The sequence below is a fragment of the Pygocentrus nattereri genome, chromosome 4, assembly GCF_015220715.1.
Source record: "Pygocentrus nattereri isolate fPygNat1 chromosome 4, fPygNat1.pri, whole genome shotgun sequence".
NCBI classification, from domain to species: domain Eukaryota; kingdom Metazoa; phylum Chordata; class Actinopteri; order Characiformes; family Serrasalmidae; genus Pygocentrus; species Pygocentrus nattereri.
This window is the reverse complement of record NC_051214.1, coordinates 26,297,870-26,310,385: the sequence shown is the minus strand read 5'-3', so window position 1 is coordinate 26,310,385 and position 12,516 is coordinate 26,297,870. Positions and strand designations below refer to the sequence as shown.

The 12,516-nt window shown below is 39.6% G+C and overlaps 1 protein-coding gene across 1 annotated transcript in view; it reads left to right on the top strand.

Moving 5' to 3' along the window:
- clocka (clock circadian regulator a) overlaps positions 1-12,516 on the top strand; it is a 92,609-nt gene that overhangs the window by 37,193 nt on the left and 42,900 nt on the right. The window lies entirely within an intron of this gene.

The following is a 12,516-nucleotide window of genomic DNA, read 5'->3' as shown; positions in this document are numbered from 1 at the left end:
AGTAGCTGGAATAGCTGGTTTTCAGGGGAGTGTCAATGGAACTTCACATTCAAAAACTGTAATTGAATGAGAGGCCGGCATCCCAATAGCACACGACCATGTCCGCATCGACATTTTATACTGGCCCCTGAATACAGTATTGTACCGCTGTTAGAGAATATCGATACCATAGATCAGGTTCTAATTTGCATCTGCACTACTGAGTGAAGCATGCATGTGTGCCAGTAGGTGGACCTTAACTGAAGCAAGCAACATGTTAGCAGTGTGGAATGATTTCACGCCTGCAGAATCTCTAGCCATACACCAGGAGTGCTAGGGGTGGCATAACCAGGACGTCATATTTTTATTAAGCACTTAAAAATAAACCATGCCAAGAAGGCACTTTCTGATGTTTGTAGTTATTCAACCAGTAAAAGTCGCTCAGCCAAGCTCCTTATGATTTATTTGAGAATGCTACCTTTGCCAATATAAAATATTAAACAATTGTAAATTTGTTAAAATCAGGACTTGGTGGCACCTGTTCACTTTTTAGGTTGTATAGAGTTAGGATTGGTACTCTGTACAAGCAGATACTTCAGGATACTGTATCGGAAGTGGTATGTTACCACTATTAAAAGCATTTATATTGACGTTTTAACCCGTTATTAATGTGTTGGTGTTGATGTTAGTAGTTTAACCTCTTTGTGCATGCCCCCTAGTGGCTATTCTGCCAAGCGTAATGAAAACGGACAATATTTTTCGTTTATCCAATCAAATCAAATTTTGTTTCCCTGTAACTCTATTAACAGATAAACTAGAGCACTTTGCTCTGTCTCTATGAAATGTTGTGACTCTGTGTTGAGCTGCTAGCAAGCTGTGAGGAGCAGTTTCTTTGTGATCAACTTTTTATTGCATTTTTCATTACATTTTGCTGTAAGTGTGGGGGGAAAGTAAGGGGCAGGGGAAGGCAGGATGGTTGCGTGTATTTCAAAAATGTACGTAAGTTTTTCCTGTTGTTATTTAACGTAAAGTAATTAAAGGTATTAAGTAGATTGAGCTTATTTTAGTCTGGGAAGTCCTGAATGCTTTGAAAGAGAGCCACATCACCTCTGGTTCTTGCTCAGTCTAACATGTACTTTATTGAATTATAGTTGTGAGAACAGCAGCAGTAAATATCTGCCCTGACTTGGAGAAGAGCGACCATTTAACAGCCTGTGATAATAACCCATTATCAGAGAGCAAAGTTTATTCACCTGGCACACGCAGCGAGGGTCTGGACATGGCTCTGTGAAGAAACCCTGGCATCACTAAAGTGGGAGTGTGAATAGCATTACCTGAATGTTTGAGACTGTGTGTGTGCGTGAGAGAAAGACAGAAAGCGAATGAGAGTGAGTGTGCTAGCAAAAGGGAATCTCTGCAGTGGAGGAATCCAGCATCTATTTTTACCCCGGCTGGTGAGAGCGGTTGCTATGGTGTTGCCGATGGGCACCGTTGTCATGCCGGCTTCTCTGTGCGTGCAGAGAGACACCAAGGATCCACGATGGAGTGACTCACATCCTCAGAGCTTCACTGACCTACATCTGAGAACACACACACACACACACCCTCACCCTGTAGAGTGCCTGTAGAGACTGGATCTGCGTGACAGAAAAAACAGATAAAGGGCAGAATGTGTGGGCACTTTACATGAATTCATTAGAAACGGAAAGCTGGGTAGGGTTCGAGCTGAAAGAGACGGAGATGGAAACAGATATAAGGATTTAAAGCAATACTTCAGTGAGTTAACTGTCTGCATATGCAATATATACAGAGGATTGACACAGACCGTGATTTAAATACAGAACAGAAAAGAACTGAAATACTGTGACTAAGTACACCTTGTGGAGGTGGGTGACATGGCAAAAAGATTGTATCTTGATGCTTAGTTATTTTCATTGTGCACCATACATATCTTCATATGTAGATACACATACACAATGTGCTTTGTACATACACAGTGCACTAACACTAGGTGCTTTGAAAAACTGACAGCAAAAACTGGGTACATTTCATTGAAATAAATTCAGTTAACTTCTAATTTTAATCAAACATGTTCACAAAAGTATATCTATCACAGTAATGAAATTCAGCATGGTAACAAAACGGCATCATATTGCCCAACTCTTCCTTCAGCACCTTCCCATTGACTTCTATTGCGTGTGTGTGTGTGTGTGTGTGTGTGTGTGTATATGTATATGTGTATATATATGTGTGTGTGTGTGTGTGTGTGTGTGTGTGTGTGTATATAATGCGTGTGTGTGTGTTGTAATATAAAAAAATCTAAGACCGTGTACTTTTAATGGTTTGCATTTTTTGGTTTCATGATATTTTCAAGCTGTGGCTTTCAATATTTTACGTGTTTAAATCGTCTCATTTCTTCAGAGCTCTAAATGTGTTGTCTCTTCCAGAACAAAACATCATACTTCCAAAAGGATAACTTTACATGAGAAGAAAACTTGAATTTGTAATGCAAGTTAATGAAACAAATTTTTTCTCAAAGTAATTTGAAATGCCATTTTTAATCAAGTTTAATCTAGTTGCAATAGATTAGTAACTTTATTAGTTAGAATAAAGTTATAAGAGACGCAAGCACTGCCATAACGTTATGGAAGAAAGAGGTTATGATGCATTTTAATGTAACATCAAATTATATCAATATAAACAGTGTTCTCTCATTCTATGTCTGTTTTGCTAATTTATCGGTAAACTCTATAAAGTCGATATACTGTCTGTCTGTAGATTTCATCTAGCATTTACAGTGATGCTGGGCCAGATTAGGCCCATTTCAGACAGAATTTAGTTAGACTGTCAGTTTCAGGCTCAAAAATTATTGGGGCTCAGGTAGGTTTGGACAAAATTTGGCTGGGGTCTGGTATGGACAGAACTTGCTTATACACTGTTAGAAATAAAGGTTTTGTGCAGGTACAATTTTTGTTTATTAAGGTACAAACAGTGGTTTTAAGGTCCAGTTGTCAAAAATTTTTCTCAGCTGAAAAGTACATATTAGTATCTTTTCATAACCTCATGCTTTAAAACAGAGCAATAAAATAAACATCTGGAGATGAGACAGGGTGTGTGGAGTTAATAAAACTAAAAAAATATCATTTCAATGGATTATAGCACAGTTATGTTCCCTGACTAAAGGTACTCAGATGCATTCTTGAGGGTCCTACCCCAGTGACAGTTTAGTACCTTTTTATTTCTGGGAGTGTATGCTGCTGCTCTTGAATGTGCTCAGTGTGGTTCATCAGTGGTTTTGATAGCTTTGAAGTTAAAATCTAAACTTTATTAGCATTAAGATACCTGACAAATGATTTGACCTCTGATTTGTATGTTTTTGCGCAAGACAGGATTTCCTTAAGCTGCTGTAGCAGTTCAGGGTTCAGTATCTGTGCACTGTGTTAAAAGCAAGTGTGTTAAATCAGGCAGCGAGGAGTTGTTGGGGGAGGGGGCGGGGCTTGTTGATGAGAGAGGTAGACAAGAGAAAAAAGCTCCAACAAGCTCTGATGTGGCAAGAGAAGATTTTTTTTGGTGTGGTCATGGGGTGATTGTAAACCCAAAACTATTCGAGTCTGGCTGGTTCATTCTGGCAAAGTAGGTTAGTGCGTGTGCGTGCTTGTGTGTGTGTGTGTGTGTGTGTGTGTGTGTGTGTGTGTGCGCGCATGCGTGTGTGGGGCTGCTGGTTAACATGTACGTCAGCATTAGGGTTCTGAAGTCCTTTATCCTTGTTTTGTGGTTTTCTCTTCATTTTGCTGCCTCTCTTGTATTCGCTCTCCTTTTTTCTCTGCTGTGAATTTCCTCTTCACTCCCACTCACCTCGCTTCAGGTTCATATGCTTGAGATGGGAATGTGATTGGCTGAAGAACAAATACTCTGGACTTTTCCCTCCCGCACTTTTAGTTTGTCACTCGTCTTATGCACTTGGTTTCTTGGCTGTGAAACCTCAGACTGCAGTGGCACTGGCTGTGTCTGCGGCAGCCTGTTGAGCGGTGATTAAGTCGCAGTGAGCGAGAGAGGGAGAGGGAGAGGCAGAGGCAGAAAAGTAGGTCATTGGGTCAGCGGGTCAGTGAAGCATCCAGTGACATCACAGTTACAAAACCACTGCAATTGCTGCTCTACAGGAAACACAATGGCTCTCTCTCTCTCTCTCTCTCTCTCTCTCTCTCTCTCTCTCTCTCTCTCTCTCTCTCCCCTTTGCTCTTGCTTGCTCGCTTCTTTCTTGCATTTGCACGTGCTCTCTCTCGTGCGTGCACTCCTTTATTCGTTTTTTTTTCTCCCTTGCCTTTTCTTTCCTTCTTGTTTTTGCATGTTCATTCGCTTGCTTTTGTCTTGCTCTCTTTCTCTCTTTTGCTCTTGATTTTGTTTCTCTCTCTCTCTCTCTCTCTCTCTCTCTCTCTCTCTCTCTCTCTCGTCTCACGAGGAACCCTTCCTTCTTTCCATAAAATCTTCCTCCTCCTGGTTTGTCTCTGTTCCCTGCGTTTTGTGTGACTCATGTGGGTGACATTTCATACTCTTATGAAAGATAATTCACTACATTCATTCCACACTTTTCACAAAACAGACTTTAGGATTTGTTGTTTCATCTTCCTGCATCCTCCTTTTTACTTTCACATCCTTCTTCCTTCTTCTCTCCCAGTCCTGTCCTTGACTTGTTTTCTCCTTTTTTGTACAGTTGCGCAAATTATACACTGATATTATTGGGGCTAGATTGTGTTCCCACTATGGTGGTTGTACAGGTGCCCTGGTTAAATAACATAACCCATTGAACCCTGCAAGCCCCCAAGTAAACCACCCTCTGCTGATCTCCAATCCTTTTTTGTCCTTGATCTTCAGTAGTATAGGAAATTATGGATTGCCATGCCTTGTCAAGCTGGTTCCATCTTAACAGAACATGTTGCGGTTATGCTGTGGTGAGACTTGAGTTATGACTGTGCTCATCATAGAGCAGATCTAATAGCAGTGTAATTCTTCATTTTCAATCAGTGTGTTTGGCTCATGCTGTCTCACACTTCACAGACAGATCCGTGGGGCTAAGTAGAGCTGTGCAGATCGCCCTGTTCCTTGAGCTTGGAAAGGCAGGCAGGGAGGGAGGAAAGAGCAAGTGTTCTCTTCTCGTCTTCCTCTTGGCTGACTGCAGTGGAGCTGTTCAGCATCGTGTTTAACTCGTGTGATGGAGATGTTATGACCCTCAGCAGGAAGACACAGTGACGACACTCTTACACAAAGTGACAGCTTGGGTCATGTGTTGTTGAAGTAAGCTAGAGTTCATTTTGCTGCTGAAGCCAGGAGGTGACTGGTAGGGCTGGGTAATGTTTGAATGTTTTTCACAGCAGTCATCAGTGATAATTCCTCGATTCCTGAATTATTATTATTATTATTATTATTATTATTTTTTTTTTTTTGACAAAAATGTAAAAATATTTGCATCAATTACATTGCTGCCTTCTTCTTCTTCTTCTTCTTCTTCTTCTTCTTCTTCTTCTTCTTCTTCTTCTTCTTCTTCTTCTTCTTCTTCTTTGTCTAATAATAATAATAATCATAATAATCATGATGATGATAATAATAATGATGTTTCATGAACCTGTCTCATGAACCGGTCTTGTGACCGGAAGGCCGCCATTTCGATCCCCTGAGCCAACAGCATGTGACGGAGGTGCCCTAACCCGTTACTGTCCCCTGTGTTCTGTGGATAGGGCTGGTGTGCTCCCTGTCCCCTAGTGTGTGTGCATTCACTACTGTGTATGTGGTGTTTCCCTGCACGGATGGGTCAAAATGTGGAGGTGAAATTTCCCTGTAGTGAGACTAATAAGGGTCACTGTCGTAATCCAATCTGATGTTATTTCTTTAAAAAAAAAGGAATGAATCATAATACTTATAGCCATATGGCTGACTGATAAAACAGACTTCTTGTGTTTAAATGGTGGCATATTGAAAGGCACAGATTTTTTTTTTTTTTTTTTTTTTCTTCAGTATTCAGTGATGGAGTAATTCAGACAGTGCTGTAAGTGTTCTGATATGAGGCTGTAGCTACTATATTTCTTTCCTTCAACTGCAAATTTCCAAATACTAATTGCATTTACAAATTTTATACATGAACATCATACAGGTGTCTGCAGTTTCCCGTGTTGTGCTTGCAGGCTGGGACTGCACAATATGGAAATATGATATAATTATGTTGGTCTTTTATCACTACATATTGTCTGATGTGGCTTATGATGTTTTAAAATGCCTCGGTAAGCTCTAAGCCTGAATAAGATTAATGGCGGGCCTGAAGTGTTTCCTTTGTTCCCATGAATGCCTTGACTTGACGAACCGTCCATAGAACAGTCATAGTAAACATATGAGAATATCTCAGATAAAGATGCCCACGATGTAAGCTGTATGTTTTGGCTTAGGTGGTGCTGCATTCTGCTGTATTGATATTTATCTACTCATGCTGGCTGTGTGCGAGTGTGCGACTGTAATGCTGATGAAGTGTGCATAAATAACATGCAGGCACATAACTGCGGTGAAGTGGAGCATGACCAGAGATCCGGACATGCCTGTGTGTGAGAGAGACATTCAGCTATTACTTACTACAGCTGTATACGTAGACTCCTTCTGTAGCTTGGTCTGTGCTTGTTTTAATGCTCCATGGTTTTACCTTTACCCTGACTACACCACACCCAGCCTGAAAGAGCCTCTAGTAGTATCTAGTACTGGCAATTTCTGTTCCTATCACGTCCGCTGTAAATGAGCGTAGTAGATAAGACCAGTGGCGTAGATCAGGGTTTTAGTCCCCGTTCAGATGGAAATGCCAGTGTTGCACAAATGAAAGTTACATTCATGAAAGAGATGAGTTCAGATCTGTAAATATTTGTTTAATACTTCAGTAATAAAAAGGAATAGGCCTGTGTCTTTTCTTTAGGCCAAGTTGTTTAGACTTTGACTGGCATACTGCACACTGTATTGTTACTGATGCACACCATGGATTATAAAATAGCAGCAGGACACAGGGCAGATGGTAGAGTGTCACTTTCCTATGATGCTTTGTGTGAAAAATGAAATAAGCGTTGCTATGATGTTGATGTGTACACCGCTGATGGCATGCTGCTGTTGCAGTGCTGTGGTAAACGCTGCAGCCTTGGTTACATGAAGGAGAAATTGCCTTTGTGTGATGGGGTTGGACAGGTCAGCCCTCTTCTGACCTGAGATCTTGTTCAAGTGGATAATAAAGGCTGACCGGCAGTCTTTCAGAGGTTGCTGTTATGGCTGATGAGGCTGTTTCACTTGCGCTTCACTACAGAGTCCAATATTCAGTGATGTATCGTTGTTGTCAGAAGAAAACCTTGTATCTTCATGATAACTTTACAGGAAACAGAAAAACATACTTTTTCCATTTAATGTAAGTCAATGGAACCAGACTTCATTTTGGGCCATTTATTTCCATCCATTCTTCATGAATGTTTATACACAATGTAAAGAGCATCATACATTTAAAATTTTCTTTGCAACAGCAGAGATACGTACGTGTGTGTGTGTGTGTGTGTGTGTGTGTGTGTGTGTGTGTGTATGTATGTATGTATGTATGTATGTATGTATGTATGTGTATGTTTGTGTATATGTATATACCTAAATATTTCTGGTTGTTGTCTGTGTGCCTTGTTGACGGAAGCATGGCTTATAAATATAACGACAGGTTTATGTTAGAGTACTTTGGAATGCATGCATGTGTAGGGCTAAATAATTTTGGCAAATATCTAATTGTGATTTTTGTGCAGGCGTGTTCAAGCTCCATGTGATTGTTACATTTCCCCTTGCAGTATATCAGCATTGATACTTAAAGGTTCTTCAATCTGAAGAGCCGTTTCACTATGCAAAGAACCATTTCACCATGCAAACATTTCTTTGAGTGTTCATGGTTCTATACAGAACCATTTTCTTTACTAAAGAACCCCTGAAGACACCTCTTTAAGAGTGCTGTTGATCGTACTTTATAAAACTATTATAAAAATTGCAGCTGCTGAGATTTGAAAATTGCATTCTTTCAAACTGCGATTTCGATATAAAAATTATTCATATTTCTGCCTTATGTGTGCATGTATCCTGGTACAACAAGCACCACAATATTATTGGTTTTCTTTTCCTTTTTTTCTGTCGAGGGGTTATGGTGAAATTTTGATTTTCAAATGTATTTGTCACTCAGTAGTAGACCGCTGTTTCTAAATCAGTGCAGGTTTTTTTTATCATAGAATTAGCATAGGCAGCCATACGAATCCTATCAACCCATTGTTTAACAGCGTCGCAATGTTGGCCTTTGAACAACTGATATGGGTAAAGACTGCAATATGGACATGAGCCATTTAACAAGCCACAGAATTTGAGTTTCTGAGTCTTGACTGCTCTCAACTGTTGTGCTTTATTGAGATTTTTGATAAACCAAGGTTGTAATTTTGGTCAGAATCTTGCATGCCAGTCTTTACTGATGTCGCATTTAAGGATTTGCCAGTGTCTTTTTAAAAGGTTGCAAGACCTCTCTTGGAATGTCTAACAGTATAATCACAGTGTTGCATTTTGTTTATATTGTTCATAGACAGGGTGCTCGCTCAGATTCTTTCAGTGCAGTTGGAGGACTTCAGCATTATCAGTGCTAAGTAAATGTCATTAAAACATGCTGAAAATCGCTGTAGTGATTGCTCAAAACAGTATTTTTGAGTATAACTAGCATCTTTTCAGGTAAAAATAATATCTTGCATTGGGTGTTGATGCTAATTGCTGTAGGAAGACTAAATATTTAACAGCTCTAATGAATATGTGGTTATTATGCACACACATTTCAAATACAAGTTCCCAACTGTCCTGTGCAACGTTGGGTGTAGGGGCTCAAATGATGCCGTGGATACATTTGCAGGAGTTTGATTTGACTGTTCATGTCCTTATTCATAATTTAAAACTTTAACACTGTTTATTTAGTAGGGATTCAGCCATATACAGCCTCAGAGCTTTGTCTGAATCTGAATCTGACCCGACCCAGTCCGAGCCACATCATGTTTTGACTGCGAACCCAACCCGAGCTTGTCAAAGTTTTGTTGAGACTTGACCCGACACCCCCCTCACCCCCCCTGCCACCCCGTCTAATTTTTATTACAAAACTAAGCCAAGCCCATCAAAGTTCTGTCAGAAATGACTTGATCTGGCCCATCACCCACAGTGCTGAATAAAACCTGGCAGAATAGTGTTGTGTTAAATTACAGCGTCTTCACATTAATGGGCTTCACAGGTTTTTACATTATACAAGTTCACAGGCTTTCAAATTCTGCACATTTCCATCAACCACCTCCATATTTCTGTTAGGGAGAAGTTGACAGGTATAAAAATATGGTAATGAAAGGAAGAATGAAGCTAGGAGTAATATCTAAAGCTGCAGGGGTGCTGTTACAAGTGAGAGACAGATTGCGAGATCCCGAACCTGAAGTTTGAACCCGAGCTGAGCCCAACACGTGTTTGGGAAATGACGCCTTAATCCAACATATCCCAACGTGAGCACACAAATATTTCACCCTCTATTCATCGAGTTGCATCACTGAAAGAGCTGAGGAGAAAAAAACCCACGAGTTCTCATCTCACCATGTACTGCTGCAACGGTTAGTCCCTATGGTAGTTTTAGCACGTGTTCATATGGCCAGGCAGCCCTTGAGCCCTGTGCGACACCTATGGACACTAAAGGATTTCCCTTGGCTGTTTTTGACATGTGCACTCACGTTTCCTGAAAATATTTCAGTTTGGCCAAATAACATCATTTGTTAATGTTGACTGTCAGCAATTGACTTAATATGTACTTTATAACCTCCTATACTTCAGTACGCAACAATGAGCGCAACCTTGAAGTTCTTTTCCTCCAAATAAGGTCAAAAACCTCCAGAACGAGCTTTTATTTTGCGAAATTATCACTTGGCTATTTTCACATAAAATGAAATTACTATGGTTTGTTGTAGCACAGGTCTGTTTATCCACTTGAGTCTGTCTGCTTTAAGGAAGGTACTTTGAAGGGCCTGTTAATGTGATCCGTGTGAATGAAAGCCACTCCTGTACATCATCGCCTTCACTCCTGCATTCAGTGCTCATGGATTTTTCACTTCAGCGCACCTGCAGCTGAGCTAGGAAATGTCTTCCAGCTGCATCTTCTATTAAATTACACCATTAGTGGGAATCCAAGCGGTTTTCAAACATTGCTTCTCAGATGTTTGGAGAGACATTATTGACCTCATTCAGCGTTTTCTACCTTGAGACCCCTGCTGCTAGAATAGTTGATGTGCAAACAAATGCAGCTTGATGAGGTGTCGCAGCAAAGCAGCTCAGCTTATGTTACCACACATTGCTGTTTCTGCTGGTTCTGCACATTTGATGGAGCACATTTGTGACGTCCAGTTTATTAGAGCAACAAGATTCTTCCTGACAGCCCTGATTTGCAGTATTTATGCATAGTCACGTTCTGGTCTGGTAGGACCGTCTTTAAAATTTCACTGGGAGCCCATAGTAATGCCTTATAATTTGGCTTGGATACTGACTAATCATTAATTTTTTCCATCACGTCATTAATAAATAGAACAGATTTACTGTCTAAATGATTAATATTTGTTAGGACTGGCGCTCGATTAGGGCTCAAACAATACATGTTTTCAGGGTTAAGTCTTTCAAGATTGGATCAAGATTAGAACTTTAATCCTTATTTTAATCTATGTTTACTAAGGTTTTACCATCATTTAACCGCTTATTCTCCAGGGTATATTTTGGATTTTTAATTTTAATTTACACGACCAAATCGTCAGTCAAATTATTCAGTAACTGCGTGAAATTTTTATTTATTGTAAACGTTATCCTCAAATGAACAGAAAATGTTTTTTTTTGTGATCAACACATATTACTACATGCTTACAATTTACTGCTGAAAGCCAAAAATCTTAGACACTCTTTGTATTATTTTATGAAAAAATTTTTTAGTTTATAGCCCAGATTTGTGGAAAAATGGGTCGACTTTCAGTAGAAAAAAAAATGAGTTCAGCTTCTTTTACTATAAGGATTTAAAATGACTTTACCCATCTATGTGACTGGAAAGAAGAGTTAGAGCTTCATATGACACCCTCCTTCAGAATGTAGCTTATGAAAGTTATGAAGAATGTGACAGTGCATTTTGGAACCACCGGTAGTCTCAAGGAATTGAAGAGGATAAGTAGTTACATGTAGAAAACAACAGGTACACTTTGAAAGCCCATCCTAACAATCTTTCCCAAATAGTGCTTATACAATAAGATCGAAAACAAAGACAGAAAATAGGTTTGGTCTATCGATAGAGGTAAAGTACATAAGATAAAATGTTTGGTCAGAAATATGTAGGTCATTAATAACAGCACATGATATGTAGGTCATTAATAACAGCACATGATATGTAGGTCATTAATAACAGCACATGATCATAGAGTACTGAGGAACAGTTTGTTTTTTTTCATTAGATTAGATGTCATTTTCTCAGGGTGGATGTAGGATGACCCTTCTTTTAATCCACTTGGAAAGGTGATTATTGAATTTAAGATTTGTCCCTTTTTGTATTTGTAACACCAACTCAACACCTAATGAAGTTAGGGCTGTTGGAAAGGGCCCCAATTTGCTGCTGTAATAAACTGGATGTCAAAAAAAGGTATTCAGTTGAACGTGTAGCACCACTTTAATGTGTCTCGCCTCACACTGTTAGACTTGTAAGCCAGGTTTTAGTTACTGGTCACATGGGATGACCTTTATGCTACTGATTGCCCTGGGTCAGTCCGAGAAGTGTTTGATCCTGTAGTAGTGTTCTTAAAGTTAAGCACAGGGTCACACACGGGCTATTAGGTCAGAGGATGAGTCTTTGAAAATGTGCTACTTTACAGGAGTACTTTCCTTAATTAGACACACATGGTTGGAGGCTCAGACTCAAGAGGTTCTTTGTTTGGTATAATTGGATTTCTTTCACAGCATATGATGAATGTAGGAATTGGCCTGGGCGATGTCTAAAAATAATTAGCACAAGATTTTCTAGTTAAAAAGTCGCAATAATTGATAATATTTGCCTCCTGCCCTCTGTAATGTAACTCGCATAATAAAAAAATGTGATACTGAGTAGCCCACCGTCTTTTTAAAATGACTTTATCTGTCATTATATTAAACTTTAATGCTGACACGTGTGTTCCTGAGCTGCTTCTGCCACAGAGAAAGTTCAGACTGCAAGTGATTTCCAAAGCTGTGCCAACGCACTTTCCATATTTAAAACAAGCCATTTTCTGGTGTTACAGCAGCGTTTTCATAATTCATCCAATCACCAGGACAGTTAATCTGTACTGAGAATAGCATATACCAGCTGTAGATGAGGATCAGATGAACTTTCTCCTTACATTAGAGTTAACTTAGCTGCTGTACGACAACATCCAGGCATTTTATCAGTTTTTAACTTCACGGAGTCACTGCTGAGGTGAGCTGAAGGTTCAA